This window comes from Amblyraja radiata, chromosome 46, assembly GCF_010909765.2.
Source record: "Amblyraja radiata isolate CabotCenter1 chromosome 46, sAmbRad1.1.pri, whole genome shotgun sequence".
Classification (NCBI taxonomy): Eukaryota; Metazoa; Chordata; class Chondrichthyes; order Rajiformes; family Rajidae; genus Amblyraja; species Amblyraja radiata.
Window position 1 is genome coordinate 1,818,176 of NC_046001.1, and position 16,617 is coordinate 1,834,792.

The 16,617-nt window shown below is 49.3% G+C and overlaps 1 protein-coding gene across 1 annotated transcript in view; it reads right to left on the reverse strand.

Moving 5' to 3' along the window:
• asic1 (acid sensing ion channel subunit 1) overlaps nt 1–16,617 on the reverse strand; it is a 391,423-nt gene that overhangs the window by 305,399 nt on the left and 69,407 nt on the right. The window lies entirely within an intron of this gene.

Here is a 16,617-nt window from a genome sequence, read left to right on the forward strand (position 1 = left end):
GATAAAGAGATAGAAGCAAAAGTAGGCCTTTAAGTAGGTTTACGATGGCATACAATCTGTCTGTACGGAGTTTGCACGCTCTCCCCATGCCCTTGTGGGTTTTCTCCAGGTGCCCCGATTTCCGCTCACCTTCCAAAGACGCACATGGTTATAGGTTCATTGGCTTGGTATAAAAATGTGTAAATGTCAAACTGTCCCTAGTGTGTGTTGGATGGTGTTAGTGTGCGGGGATCGCTGGTCGGCGCGGACTCGGTGGGCCGAAGGGCCTGTATCCCTGCTGTATCTCTAAACTAGACTAAACTAAAAAACGCTGGAAATGCTCAGTAGGTCAGGCAGCAAGCAGACTTTGCCCAGACCCGCTGAGTGTTTATAACACTTTCTGTTTTTACACCAAGTTGTGATAATTATTGTCACAGTGGAATACAAGGGACCTCAGCTGTATGACCAACCAATGCTGGCAGATTCTGCGAAAAGGAATCCGTTTCAGAAGGCAAGTTTAAAGGAGAGATAAATGCCAGGTTCCTTGACATGAAGAAGGTGGGATTCAAACGCTGGCTGCGACCGTCTGAAGCTCACACATCCTGAAGCAAAGTTCGACGTGTTTTGACTGCCGTGGTTTGTGGTTCATCTTTGTTGTGAGAGGGACAGCGGCCATTTTTTGGAGCCACTTTTAGTTTAGCTTAGTTTAGAGAATCAAACAGCGCGAAACAGGCCCTTCGGCCCACCGAGTCCGCGCCGACCGGCGATCCCCGCACACTAACACTATCCTACGCACACTAGGGACAATTTACAATTATATCAAGACAATTGATCTAGAAACCCGCACGTGTGGGAGGAAACCGGAGCACCCGGAGGAAACCCACACGGGTCACGGGGAGAACGTGCAAACTCCGTACAGACAGCACCCGTGGTCAGGTTTGAACCCAGGTCTCTAGCGCTGTGAGGAAATCAACTCTACCGCCGTGATGCCCACTTGTACAACAGCGCACTGAGAAAACGTGTGTGCGCGCGAGCGAGTGTTTCTTTGAAGCACGAGGAAAGAATTGGCAAGTATTGCCACACCTAGGCGCTATCCCCGATTAGCAACGTGTACAGGAACAGTCCACTGAGACCGCATGCAACAGGCGCAAGGTTTCCCCGCCATTTTCAAAGTCCAGTCAACCTCCAGTCGACCGCCAGCAGTTTAGTTCTCTCGGTGACGAAGCTTCTCCTTTAACCATGGCGGCGAGAATTTGCTGTCTATTCACCAGCAAAGCTGCCAAGAATCGGCAGTTTGTTTCAATGGTTGTAATTGCTGCTTTACAGCACGCACAGTTACAACCCTCATTGCTCACTGTAGATTTGTACGCTGAGCAGACCAACAAGGTACCAGTTAGAAGGCGTCACCATTGTTATCTTCAAGAAAGGCAAATAATAGAGAAGGTAGTTTCAGCTTTTGTGATCAATGCTTGTGTTAAATCGTGTCAATTGCAGCCAGTTTTTTCACGTAAATAAAAACCCTGTAAATGTTGTATTTCCAAAAGAATGCTGGAAATATTCAGCAGGTCAGTCAGCATCTGTCGAAAAGGGATACAGAGTTAACGGTTCAGCCCGAAGAACTGAACCTTCATTCTGTTTCGAACAAAGGGTCTCTGACTTGAAACAGTAAAGGGCCTGTCCCACTTAGGTGATTTTTTCGGCGACTGTCATAGTCGTAGCAGGTGGCCGAAAAAACGGCGACTGGACACCCCCCCCCCCCCCCCCCTTCGACAATGTCTACAACAACCTACCACCCAGTCGACGGCAAGCTACCGACAACTGCCGACCCGTTAGGACGTCCACCTACGACCACCTACGTCCACACAGGCGACAACTGAAGTCAACCTGCGTCCACCCACGACAAGCTACAACCCTGTTGGCGACAAATGAAGACGATTCAGTCGCTTGTACCTGTCACCGGTTGACGTAGGTTGACGTAGGTAGTCGCCAATGGAATTCACCAAAGTCAGCACCGGCGGCAACCTACATCACCTGGTAATAACCTACGACAGCACCGACGTCAGGAGAAGTCAAGCTACGCTCATTGGCGTCAAGCCCACTGTCGCCGACTGTCCGCAAAAATGTTTGTACATGTTGAAAATCCAAATGGCGACCAGAAAGATGCTAAGGCTCTTTGGGCGACTAATGCCCCTGTCCCACTTAGGAAACCTGAACGGAAACCTCTGGAGACTTTGCGCCCCCCACCCAAGGTTTCCGTGCAGTTCCCGGAGGTTGCAGGTAGTGGAAGCAGGTAGGGAGACTGACAAAAACCTCCGGGAACCTCTGGGAACCACACGGAAACCTTGGGTGGGGCGCAAAGTCTCCATAGGTTTCCGTTCAGGTTTCCTAAGTGGGACAGGGGCATGAGGAGACGATTCACGACCATACAGGCGACAGCCTAGTCGCCTGTAGTCGCCTAAAAAATCGCCTACGTGGGACAGGCCCTTAACTTTTTATTCCTCCACAGATGTGACCTTGACCTAATGCGTGCTTCCAGCATTCTCCATTTTTATTCCACATCAAAATGGTTCAATCTCCAGTTCCAGTCTTGACATCGTGATTGAACAAGACGGGACTGTGCGACAAGCAGGCGTTGCGTGGCCACCAGCTTTTCATTCAAATTTCATTTCATTCGAAGTTTTAATTACCCAGATACAGTGGTGGAGTTGAAACCCATGTTTGCGGATCAATAAACCAGTTATCCAAAAATTAGCCAGGAGAGTAAATGTAATGCCAATGTACCTGCAAGGCAGGAGAGGAAATTGTAACAATATAATCCCTTAATGCTTTGCATGCATTTTGAATGTGAAGAAAGTGTTTGCGGATGCTAAAATGTCACCATCGTTCCTGCATAATACACCTCGTCCATAAACAACAGCAACGATGATATGGACATCGTGTACGACACGCAGACATTCACTTCTCGTGTGGGATGTAAACATCATTAGAGTGGAAGACTCTGTCTCTCAGTAAACCCAAGAGGCTGAACAAGCATCAAGGCCAACTTCGTCTGAATATGCTGCTTTAAAGCTGCACGCAATTTCTTTTTAAGACGGGTGCTCATATGGCGCGGCGCTGCCTTAAGGGCCTGTCCCATTTGGCCGTCATTTGCGCGTAATTTACGCGACATCATTTACGCGTCACGACGGACGACGCGCTCGTCATGACACGCACGTGATGCGCGATGACACTAGCAGTGATGCACGGCCGCAGGATTTTGGGATGTACAAAATCTTCGCGCGCCATCTGCGTGACGCGCAAATGACGGCCAAGTGGGACAGGCCGGAGACCCAGGTTCGATCCTGACTAAGGGTGCGAAGGCTGGGTCGAGATCGAAAACGTCACCGATTCCTTTCCTATTTTCTATGTTTCTATTAAGACAGAGTTAGATAGAGCTCTAGGGGCTGGTGGAATCAGGGGATATGGGGAGAAGGCAGGCACGGGTTATTGATTGGGGACGATCAGCCATGATCACGATGAATGGCGGTGCTGGCTCGGAGGGCCGAATGGCCTCCTCATGTTTTCTATGTTTCTAGTTGCTGCCTTACAGCGCCAGAGAACTGGGTTCGATCCTGACTACGGGTGCTGCGAGGGCAATGAGTGGAACTGCAGGCATTTGTATTGTGTGCGGCAACCTTCGACACCTGATCTGCTCAACTGATAAACTCAAGGCTGAAATTCCAGTGCGGTTCTTAGGAGGCTGCACTGTCGTCGAGGTTCGGCCCTAGAAATTAAATGCAAAGTTTATGCGTGCCGGGCAATTAGTGTTTTATCAGCGAAGCAGCAGCATGAGTCCTGAACCATGTCAAATTGCATTTGGGCCCTCTGTGTATACAAGGCAGTAATGCATGGAGATGTCCAGATTGTGCAGCTCCACAAAAGTCACTCATGCACATGTGGCCTGTAAATCGCAAGGGCACATGTACAAAAGCAGGGCGGCACGGTAGCGCAGCGGGTAGAGCTGCTGCCTCACCGCCCCCCAGACACCCGGGTTCGATCCTGACTACCAGTGCTGTCTTTACGGAGTTTGCATGTTCTCCCTGCCCAAGTGAAATATGATGAGCTGTTCCTCTGATTTGCGTGTGGCCCTGGCATCTATTCCTCTCTGGTTATGATCTGGTTCAGTTCAGTTCAGTTTAGTTTAGTTTACTTTAGTTTAGTTTAGTTTAGAGATACAACCTGGAAACAAGCCCTTCGGCCCACGGAGTCCGCGCCGACCAGCGATCCCCGCATATTAACGCTATCCTACACACACTGGGGACAATTTACATTTACACCAAGCCAATAGCCTACAAACCTGCACGTCTTTGGAGTGTGGGAGGAAACCGAAGATCGCGGAGAAAACCGACGTGGGTCACGGGGAGAACTGGCGCTGTGAGGCAGTCTGGATGGAACCCGGGTCTCTGGCGCTGTGAGGCAGCAACTCTACCGCTGTGCCTCATAGACTTAGTGGTCGCTTGCTGTTCAAACATTACAACAACAACTATACTTCAATGGTAGTAAACGCACGGTGAAAGGTGCTACAGAAATGTAATCTAGAAGCTGTTAGCAATTTAGTCACATTTGCTTCTTTTGTAAGATAACATGCCTCTTTTAGAACTTTGCCTGCCACAGTTTTACCCACTCAGTGTGTTCTTGATGTCACTTTGCATCTGTGAGCTAAAATTACTCATTCTGGAAGAACCAGGGTTATTTTTGGCGACTGTTGTATCGGAGTGAGATCACAGGCACTGGGAATGCTGTGCCAAATCTGCACTTGCAGTAGCTGTCCATCACAGGCTAGTTGACACAAGCGGCTCAGCCCTTTGATATGCAAAGGCCAAACTATACGAGGACACACAGCAAGCCCGCAGTTCCCACCCAAGCAGAGAGAGTGGCCGTTTGGAGATTTCCATTCGAAGACCCTCGTGACAGAGGTAGATGCCCATCGACACATGCAGCACGGTGGCGCAGCGGTAGAGTTGCTGCCTTACAGCGCTTGCAGCGCCAGAGACCCGGGTTCCATCCTGACCACGGGCGCTGTCTGTACGGAGTTTGGCTTTTCTCCGAGATCTTCGGTTTCCTCCCACGCTCCAAAGACGTGCAGGTTTGTAGGTTAATTGGCTTGGTGTAAATGTAAATTGTCCCTAGTGTGTGTTGGATGGTGTTAGTGTGCGGGGATCGCTGGTCGGTGCGGACACGGTGGGCCGATGGGGCCTGTTTCCACGCTGTTCTGGGTTTCGTCCCGAAACGTTGCCTATTTCCTTCGCTCCATAGATGCTGCCGCACCCGCTGAGTTTTTCCAGCATTTTTGTCTCCTTACTTTAACCGGGGCACAATTTTTAGGCTCACCATTTTTACCTTGAAGCCAACTCCAATCTATCACCGTCCGCCTAGGGCTTTAACATAATTATGGAAAGGTACAGGATTCATCCGAATAGTTTCATGCCTTGCCTGTATGGTGATTAACCAACACACAAAATGAGGAATAGGCTGGTGCTTGAAATTATATTCTAAATAATAATAAATCCTAAAAATATATTAGCTGAGAGCACGTAGATAAAGTCTGTGCTCAATATTTCATACTTTATTTCCTAAATTAAAATGCTACAGTAAATTACATTTTATTAAAGTTCCTGTGATAGGTTTAGTCACTGGTATCCATTTGGTTCAGTTTATTCGAGAACCCTCGTTACTTTTATACCTTGTTTGCAATAAAGTAGCATTTTTGTGTCTGCGACCAGCTTTCGTAGATATACTGTTTAAGAAGGAACTGCAGATGCTGGAAAATCGAAGGTAGACAAAAATGCTGGAGAAACTCAGCGGGTGCAGCAGCATCTATGGAGCGAAGGAAATAGGCAACGTTTCGGGACGAAACGTTGCCTATTTCCTTCGCTCCATAGATGCTGCTGCACACGCTGAGTTTCTCCAGCATTTTTGTTGACCAGAATATCACTCCTGTCCAATCCTTGAAGAATATTATATGTTTCTATAAGATGCCCTCTCATCCTTCTAAATTCCAGTGAATACGAGCCCAGTCGACCCATTCTTTCATCATACGTCAGTCCCGCCATCCCGGGAATTAACCTGGTGAACCTACGCTGGGCTCCCTCAATAGCAAGAATGTCCTTCCTCAAATTAGGAGACCAAAACTCCACACAATACTCCAGGTGTGGTCTCACCAGGGCCCTGTACAACTGCAGTAGGACCTCCTTGCTCCTAAGCTCAAATCCTCTCGCAATGAAGGCCATTAGCTTTCTTCACTGCCTGCTGTACCCGCCTGCTTACTTGCACGCAGTAAGCATGGAAAAAATAGATTCTGAGCATTTCATTATGTCCTGGCATAAGAATATATGAATCAAAGAAAAGAAGGAAATCAAACTCTGTGATGTTTAAATGAAAGCCACTCCAATGATGCTGTAACAATATTAACCTACAATTCACAAACATCAAATAAATCCCACAGATTCAACAAAACACATCATCGATATTTGTAACTTCTAAATAAAGTTTTTTTGGACAATTTTATGATTCTCTGCAATACAGCAAGTTATAAAAGCAATAAATCAACTCAAAATCAAACCTAATCTGATCTGTGACTCCCGCACTGATACTGAACGAGGTGAACTCTTAGTCCTTGGAATCATCAAAGCTGCTGGGCCATGCAATAAACAGAACTGTGAGACAAGCCGTACACATCAAAGGCAGCCTCACGCACTCCCCCTTCCCCTTCCCATTTCCCCATCCCCCATCCCCTCCTCTCCCGCTTCCTCTCCAGCTTCCCACTTCCCCTTTCCCTTCCCTCCCCCCTCACCACTTCCCCTTCCTCTCCCCTTCCCCCTTCTCCCTCCCCTTCCTCCTTCCCACTTCCCCTCCTCCTTCCTACTTCCCCTCTCCCCTTCCCACTCTCCCCTCCCCAATTCCCCTCTCCCCTTCCCCACTACCCTTCCCGCTCCCCTTCCCTTCCTCCTTCCCACTTCCCCTCCTCCTTCCTACTTCCCCTCTGCCCTTCCCACTTCCCCTTCCCACTTCCCCTCCCCTTCCCCCCCCCTTCCCACTTCCCTCCCCTCCCCCCTCCCCCTCTCCTCTTCCCCTCTCCCCTTTCCCACTTCCCCTCCCCTTCCCCTCCTCCTTCCCACTTCCTCTCCCCCCTCCCCCTCTTCCCCTCTCCCTTCCCCTTCCCTTTCCCACTTCCCCTCCCCTTTCCCCTCCTCCTTCCCACTTCCCCTCGCCCATCCCCTCACCCCTCTCCTCTTCCCCTCTCCCCTTTCCCCTTCCCTTTCCCACCTTCCCCTCCCCTTCCCCTCCTCCTTCCCACTTCCCCTCCCCATCCCCCTCCCCCTCTCCTCTTCCCCTCTCCCCTTCCCCTTCCCTTTCCCACTTCCCGTCCCCTTCCCCTCCTCCTTCCCACTTCCCCTCCCCATCCCCCTTCCCCTCCCCCTTCCCCTCCCCGCTTGTCTGGGTCTGTCTCCCACTTATGCCTCTCTCGTGTGTCTTTCTTTCCCCCTCCTCCTATTTCGGGCATCCCCTCACTCTCCCCTTAGTCCTGCTTTGCCTCTGAATATGTGTCTCTCTCCAGACCTCCCCCGCTGAGACTTTTGTTTCTCTTTTCCCTCACTCGATCGTTTCTCTTTTTCTTCCCCCTCTCCTTTCATTCGGCGGTGCATTAGTAGCGGCTTCTAATCGAAAGGTGCAGAAGGGAGTCGCAGGGTTGGGTAACCGGAGGTACAGCGCAGAGCAAGCTATGCCAGAGGGAAGGATCGGGGCACCAAGAGTCCGGAAGGATGGATGTGGAGATTGAGAGAAAATGCTTTGTGAAAGTCAAAGGGAAACTAAAGCTTCAAATGAACAGTCCTTGGAATCATCAAAGCCACCGGTCCCTGCAACATGAAAGAATCGGCCAGCAGGGCGCAAACATCAAAGGCAGCCTCACACCCTCCCTCCCTCTCTCCCTCCCCCCTCTTGTCTGAGCCTCTCCTTGGTTTGGAGAATGTTTGTGTTTAAAAGATAGCACAGTTCTGTGTGTGTGTGTGTGTTGTGTGGTGTGTGTGTGTGTGGTGTTTGTGTGTGTGGTGTTTGTGTGTGTGTAGGGTGTGTGTGTGTGTGTGTGTGCGTGTGTGTGTGTGTGAGTGCGTGTCTGTGTGTGTGTGTGTGCGTGCATGCGCGTGTGTGTGTGCGTGAGTGCGTGTGTGTGTGTGTGTGTGTGTGTGTGCGTGCGAGTGTGTGTGTGTGTGTCTGTGTGCGTGTGTGTGTGTGCGTGCGAGTGTGTGTGTGTGTGTGTGTGCGTGCGAGTGTGTGTGTTGTGTGTGTCTGTGTGCGTGTGTGTGTGTGCGTGCGAGTGTGTGTGTTGTGTGTGTGTGTGTCTGTGTGTGTCTGTGTGCGTGTGTGTGTGTGTGCGTGTGTGCGTGTGTGTGTGTGTGTGGCAGTACATATATATGACTTGTGTGTCCAGTCTGAAGATAGGTCTCAACCCTAAACGTCATCTATTCCTTCTCTCTAGAGATGCTGCCCATCCCGCTGAGTTACTCCAGCTTTTTGTGTCAGTCCTGGGTACCTGAGTTACAGGCTGACCATGGTCACCCGTACGCTATCCGACACCACAAGGGACAACTTACCGAAGCCAATTAACCAACAAACCTGTACGTCTTTGGAGTGTGGGATGAAACCGGAGCACCCGGAGAAAACCCACACAGGTCACGGGGAGAGAACGTGCAAACTCCGTACAGACAGCGCCCGTGGTCAGGATGGAACCCGGGTCTCTGGCGCTGTGAGGCGGCAACTCTACCGCTGCGCCACCGTGCCGCGCATGATTATCTTAAATGGCGGGGCATGACAATAGACAATAGACAATAGGTGCAGGAGTAGAGGCCATTCAGCCCTTCGAGCCAGCACCGCCATTCAATGTGATCATGGCTGATCATCCCCAATCAGTACCCCGTTCCTGCCTTCTCCCCATATCCATTAACTCCATACCCCTTATCAGAAAGGCCTACTCCTGCTCCTACTTTCTCGAAGTTCAGGCTAATTTTATTAGGGTGTCCATTGTAGGAACCCCCTGCATCCGAGGAATTCATCTTGTGACTCTACAAGCACCCACCCGCAAGGCAAGGATGTCCTTCCTCATGTATCACACACCATGTACTGCATTCCTGATGTCCTCTCTCCAAGGTCCTGAAACGCCCTCACTTTTGAGAAGGAGTAAAAAGCTTCCATTCAGCGGTCTGCAGGGTCGTGTCCACTTCTGAAGTGCAGTCACCATTCAAGTGTCGGAGCAAACCCTGCAAGTCTACACACAGCAAGCTGCCATAGAGGGAGTACAGAGAAGGTTCACCAGACTGATTCCTGGGATGTCAGGACTTTCATATGAAGAAAGACTGGATAGACTTGGTTTATACTCTCTAGAATTTAGGAGATTGAGAGGGGATCTTATAGAAACTTACAAAATTCTTAAGGGGTTGGACAGGCTAGATGCAGGAAGATTGCTCCCGATGTTGGGGAAGTCCCGGACAAGGGGTCACAGCTTAAGGATAAGGGGGAAATCCTTTAAAACCGAGATGAGAAGAACTTTTTTCACACAGAGAGTGGTGAATCTCTGGAACTCTCTGCCACAGAAGGTAGTTGAGGCCACTGTTCATTGGCTATATTTAAGAGGGAGTTAGATGTGGCCCTTGTGGCTAAGGGGATCAGAGGGTATGGAGAGAAGGCAGGTACGGGATACTGAGTTGGATGATCAGCCATGATCATATTGAATGGCGGTGCAGGCTCGAAGGGCCGAATGGCCTACTCCTGCACCTAATTTCTATGTTTCTATGTTTCTATAAGCAGCTAGTGGCTATGACCAGAAGATCTGTTTTCAGTATTTAAGGGATAGATTTCAGCTATGCCAGAGGAGGGAAATCCTCTGCTCCTGAACAGAATTGTGGGCTGCACGGTGGCGCAGCGGTAGAGTTGTTGCCTCACAGCGCCAGAGACCCGGGTTCAATCCTGACCACGGGCGCTGTCTGTACGGAGTTTGCACGTTCTCTCCGTGACCTGCGTGGGTTTTGCTCCGGATGCTCCGGTTTCCTCCCACACTCCAAAGACGTACAGGTTTGTAGGTTAATTGGCTTGGTATAATTGTAAATTGTCCCTTGTGTGTGTGTGTGTGTGTGTAGGGCAGTGTTAGTGTGCGGGGATCGCTGGTCGGCGCGGACTCAGTGGGCCGAAGGGCCTGATTCTCCAAAAAGGGTTGAGCCTTCTAATTGTCGAACACTGACCACAGCTGCTAGATGTACCACACCCGGAGCAAGAGAGATCACACGTGCCAGGGGTTATGGGAAGAAGGCAGGAAAATGGGATGAGGTGGCAGAGACCAGCCATAATTTGAATGGCGGAGTAGACTCTATGGGCCGAATGGCCCAATTCGAATCCTATAACCTGTGAACTTGTGACCCGAAATGTCACCGATTCCTTCTCCCCCGAGATGCTGTCTGTCCTGCTGAGTTACTCCAGCATTTTGTGTCTATCAAGAGGGATAATGATTAATGAACACGTTCACACAAGGCTTCATTGGGAATTAGATATGTTTACGGCGGTTTTCACCACGAGGATTCACATCCATTTCATTAGTCGGGGGGGCATTCACTCTTCGTAATGGACTGCCAAAACAGAGGTCTTCTTATCCTCAGCATCAGCTTAGTAACAATTACTTCAAGACACTCTATCTTGAAGCTTCCAGATGCAGAATAATCAATAAGTCCCAATATAGTTGGAGCAATGTGCAGAGCTGTCAAAGAGGAGATTAGAGTTTCCGCAGAGTCCCCATTACATCTGCCACACCCTCTGAATTTAATTTCTCGGCAAAACTGAGGCTGCTTTGAGACTGGGGGGGGGGGGGGGGGGGGGGGGTGGGTCAGTCCCGGCTGAGACTTGCTGGTCGCATTCTCTGCAAGGCAAAGCCGATCGGTCAAAAGCTCCATTCCCGCAACTTCGGCACCATTGCAGGGTTGCGGGAGTGCTGCAGTGCTGGAGGCACCGTCGTTCCAATGAGATGTTCAGCTGAGAGTCTCTCGGGCCAAAGTGGCAGATTCAAGGTGGCGCAGGGGTAGAGTTACTGTCTCACAGCGCCGGAGTCCCCGGGTTTGATCCTGACTACGGGCGCTGTCCGTACGGAGTTTGTACGTTCTCCCCGTGACCTGTGTGGGTTTTCTCCGAGATAGAAACATAGACAATAGGTGCAGGAGTAGGCCATTCGGCCCTTCGAGCCTACACCATTCGCCATTCAATGTGATCATGGCTGATCATCCAACTCAGTATCCTGTACCTGCCTTCTCTCCATACCCCCTGATCACTTTAGGCACAAGGGCCACATCTAACTCCCTCTTAAATATAGCCAATGAATTGGCCTCAACTACCTTCTGTGGCAGAGAATTCCACAGATTCACCACTCTCTGTGTGAAAAATGTTTTCCTCATCTCGGTCCTAAAAGATTTCCCCCTTATCCTTAAACTGTGACCCCTTGTTCTGGACTTCCCCAACATCGGGAACAATCTTCCTGCATCTAGCCTGTCCAACCCCTTAAGAATTTTGTACGTTTCTATAAGATCCCTCCTCAATCTTCTAAATTCTAGATCTTCAGTTTCCTCCCACACTCCAAAGACGTGCAGGTTTGTAGGTTAATTGGCTTGGTATAAGTGTAAATTGTCCCTTGTGTGTGTGTAGGATAGTGTTAGTGTGCGGGGATCGCTGGTCGGCGCGGACTCGGTGGGCCGAAGGGCCTGTTTCCCCACTGTATCTCTAAACTAACCCTAAAAGGCTTCCAAGCAGGGGGGCTAACCCCTAACCGCTAACCTCCACAGGTCCTGGTGAATATTTACCCATTAACTAGCATCACTAGGAAAGATTATCTAGTCATCATTGAGTTACTGGTTCTGGGATCTTGCTGTGTGTAAGGTGGCCGCCACATTTCTCACATTACCACACTTCAAAGGTACGCCATTGGTGGCGCAGCGGTAGAGTTGCTGCCTTACAGCGCCAGAGACCCGTGTTCGATCCTGACTGTGCGGAGTTTGCACGTTCTCCCTGTGTCCGAGTGGGTTTTCCTCAGGATGTCACGTGGAGTCATAGAGCGATACAGCGCGGAAACAGGCCCTTCGGCCCAACTTGCCCATACCGGCCAACATGTCCCATCTGCACTAGTCCCACCTACCCGCCTTTGGCACAGATCCCTCCAAACCTGTCCTATCCATGTACCTGTCTATACACGGGGCACTGATTGTGGATGATCAGCCATGCTCACATTGAATGACAGTGCTGGCTCGAAGGACCGAATGGCCTACTCCTGCTCCTATTGTCTATTGTCTATATGTTCCCGTTGACTGGAAATAGATCATTGCAGGAAGAAACATTGTCGCCCATCCCCGGCTACACAGAGAGATGGAAAGGATGACTCTATGTCTTGCCACAGACCCAGGTTCGATCCCTGGTGATTGGTCGCGGGTCTGCACCGACTCGGTGGGCCGAAGGGCCTGTTTCCGCGCTGTATCTCTACATCAAATTCCATGAAAGGTTTCCTGGTGAAAGTCCTTTTGCAAATATGAATGAATCCAGAATGTAACTCCCCTGCACAGACTAAACAAAATTCTAACCTCCTTTAAAAGATAGTAGTTTCATATAATGAATGAGTTGAGATATAAATAAGTGCCAATTCACCGCTGTGAATGATGTCGACAAAATGTAGATCAGAATTAATGGCGAATATTCTAAATTGGTAGGTTGGATATTAAATCAGTATGAATCACACGGTTTTTGCACTAATGTACAACATCTGCTTTGAAAACAAAATAAATGTGGATCTGACAATTAATTGCTCTGAATACGTTTAATTCATCGGCAAGAATGGGTTGATGAGCAGATGTGTACATGAACTCTCCTGTACGAAATCGGGTCCTTAGTTCAAACGGCAGCCTGTGCTGAGTGTGATGTTCTTGCAGTCTAGTTTAGAGATACAGTGCAGAAAAACAGGCCCTTCGGCCCACCGAGTCCGCGCCGACCAGCTTGGTCACCCCGTTGAAGGTCCTTGATCGGACTCTGCTGGCTTAACTTTGCACTAAATGTTATTCCCCAATCATGTATCTGCACACTGTGAGTGGATCGCTTGTAATCACGTATTGTCTTTCCGCTGACTGGTTAGCAGGTGACAAAAAGTTTTCCACTGTACCTCAGTACACGTGACAAGAAACTAAATCGAACTGAACTACACTAACACTACCCTGGGACGACAGATGGCACAATGGGCTAAGTGTTCGACTGGCAACCGGAAGGTAGCCGGTTCGAATCCCGCTTGGAGTGCATACTGTCGTTGTGTCCTTGGGCAAGACACTTCACCCACCTTTGCCTGTGTGTGAATGTGTGTGAATGTGTGTGAGTGATTGATGGTGGTCGGAGGGGCCGTAGGCGCAGATTGGCAGCCACGCTTCCGTCAGTCTGCCCCAGGGCAGCTGTGGCTACAGAAGTAGCTTACCACCACCGAGTGTGACTGAGGAGTGAATGAATAATGCGATGTAAAGCGCCTTGAGTATTAGAAAGGCGCTATATAAATCCCATCCATTATTATTATTATTATCCTACCCACTAGGGACAAATTACAATTTTAACAAAGCCAATTCACCGACAAACCTGCACGTCTTTGGAGTGTGGGGGGAAACCGGAGCACCCGGAGAAAAACCACGCAGCTCACGGGTACAAACTCCATACAGACAGTCCGGATGGAGCCCGGGAGCTCTGGTGCTGTGAGGCAGCAACTCTACCGCTGCGCCACTGTGACTTGGGAGTGCTGATGCAGGATTCCCAAAAAGTTAATTTGCAAGTCAAATCGGTACCCGTGGTCAGGATGGAACCCGGGTCTCCGGCGCTGCATTCGCTGTAAAGGGCCTGTCCCACGTGCCGATTCTTTTGAAATGTTCAAAATCTTTTGCCGACCCTGGTGTGACTCTGGCAGTCGCCGAAAAAAACCCCAAAGGCAGCAGCTCCACCGTGAGCGCCTACACCTCTTTTGCTGTCATAGAAACATAGAAACATAGAAATTAGGTGCAGGAGTAGGCCATTCGGCCCTTCGAGCCTGCACCACCATTCAATATGATCATGGCTGATCATCCAACTCAGTATCCCGTACTGCCTTCTCTCCATACCCCCTGATCCCTTTAGCCACAAGGGCCACATCTAACTCCCTCTTAAATATAGCCAATGAACTGTGGCCTCGACTACCCTCTGTGGCAGGGAGTTCCAGAGATTCACCACTCTCTGTGTGAAAAAAGTTCTTCTCATCTCGGTTTTAAAGGATTTCCCCCTTATCCTTAAGCTGTGACCCCTTGTCCTGGACTTCCCCAACATCGGGAGCAATCTTCCTGCATCTAGCCTGTCCAACCCCTTAAGAATTTTGTAAGTTTCTATAAGATCCCCTCTCAATCGCCTAAATTCTAGAGAGTATAAACCAAGTCTATCCAGTCTTTCTTCATAAGACAGTCCTGACATCCCAGGAATCAGTCTGGTGAACCTTCTCTGCACTCCCTCTATGGCAATAATGTCCTTCCTCAGATTTGGAGACCAAAACTGTACGCAATACTCCAGGTGTGGTCTCACCAAGACCCTGTACAACTGTAGTAGAGCCTCCCTGCTCCTATACTCAAATCCTTTTGCTATGAAAGCTAACATACCATTCGCTTTCTTCACTGCCTGCTGCACCTGCGCGCCCACTTTCAATGACTGGTGTACCATGACACCCAGGTCTCGCTGCATCTCCCCTTTTCCTAGTCGGCCACCATGTCGTTCCTTCCTGCACCAAAAGAAAAGCACGGCTGATTCTTACTTGAACGGACTCCTATCGTTAACAAACAGACCCGTTCTCCCAAAGTGAGAATCCACAATTTCCTCCGCAAAAGACTTTAATGAAAAATAAAATATTGATCAAGCAGCAGACCAAGAGAGAGGTTCTATTAAAATAAAGCACGCACACAAATACTCCCAACATCGAATTTTCACTTCGGAACTGCAAAGTCATCACTTTGACATATTTGTTCCGGTGACTTTGGTGTGAAAATGAAATGATATCAACAAATTATGCTTCTGATTTCCCTCCTCACAACTCCCAGGCCTCATAAAGTGATGCTTGCGACTCCTTGCTAGAACACCCAGCAGGGGACAGAGACAGTTGTTTAAAATCATTTAAAGTGAGCAACAATTAGATTTTCTTGAAGGTTATTGAAGAGATTTCATGAATTTACCAAATTAAAAATGCCAATCGAGATTGAGCTGGCAATTTCCGTTTTTAATGCCGTTTTTATCACCTTCGAAATCTAAGCAGAATCCCTACTCCCTGTTTATTAACTCATTAACTAGGCCCTTGATCAACCCAATGACTTTCTTTCAATAATGTGTTGGTGAGTAACGGTTCTGCATTACTTTTTCATCTGCATACAAACTCCTCAGTGTGAAATCAGTAGTTTGGTGTACTTTAGTTTAGTTTAGTTTAGTTTAGAGAAATAGGCCCTTCGGCCCACCGAGTCCACGCCGATCAGCGCACACTAACACTATCCGATACACAATCGACAATAGGTGCAGGAGTAGGCCATTCGGCCCTCCGAGCCAGCACCGCCATTCAATGTGATCATGGCTGATCATCCCCAATCAGTACCCCGTTCCTGCCTTCTCCCCATATCCGCTGACTCCGCTATCTTTAAGAGCCCTATCTAGCTCTCTCTTGAAAGCATCCAGAGAACTGGCCTCCACCGCCCTCTGAGGCAGAGAATTCCACAGACTCACAACTCTCTGTGTGAAAAAGTGTTTCCTCGTCTCCGTTCTAAATGGCTTACCCTTTATTCTTAAACTATGGCCCCTGGTTCTGGACTCCCCCAACATCAGGAACATGTCTCTAGCTTGTCCAAACCCTTAATAATCTTATATGTTCCAGAAGATACCTTCTGGAACATATCCTTCTAAACTCCAGAGTGTACAAGCCCAGCCGCTCCATTCCCTCAGCATATGACAGTCCCGCCATCCCGGGAATTAACCTTGTAAACCTACGCTGCACTCCCTCAACAGCAAGACAATTTACAATTATACCAAGACATGTAACCCTATAAATCTGCACGTCTTTGGAGTGTGGGAGGAAACCGGAGCACCTGGAGAAAACCCACGCAGGTCATGGGGAGAACGTGCAAACTCCGTACAGACAGCACCCGTAGTCGGGATGGAACCCGGGTCTCTGGCGCAGTGAGGCGGCAACTCTACCGTTGCGCCACAACATGCAGCACGTGGCCAATGTATCTTGCAGTGGAGATGGTAGATTTTGGAACCGTGGTCCTTGTCTCGGGATGATATTGGTTCTGAGTTGGAAATATCCCAGGCCTATAATGTAAGGCGTTAATTGTGGGAACTTCTTATAATCTCCACAGCACGATCAGAACAACAGCCATTCACTTACAATGCCCAAGGCCACTGCACTCAGGAGGCAGTCACGACTTGACAATAATCAGATCTTGCTGGGATTCTAGATTCAAGGCTGGTGGATAGACACAAAAAGCTGGAGCAACTCAGCGGGACAGGCAGCATCTCTGGAGAGAAGGAATGGGTGACGTTTCGGGT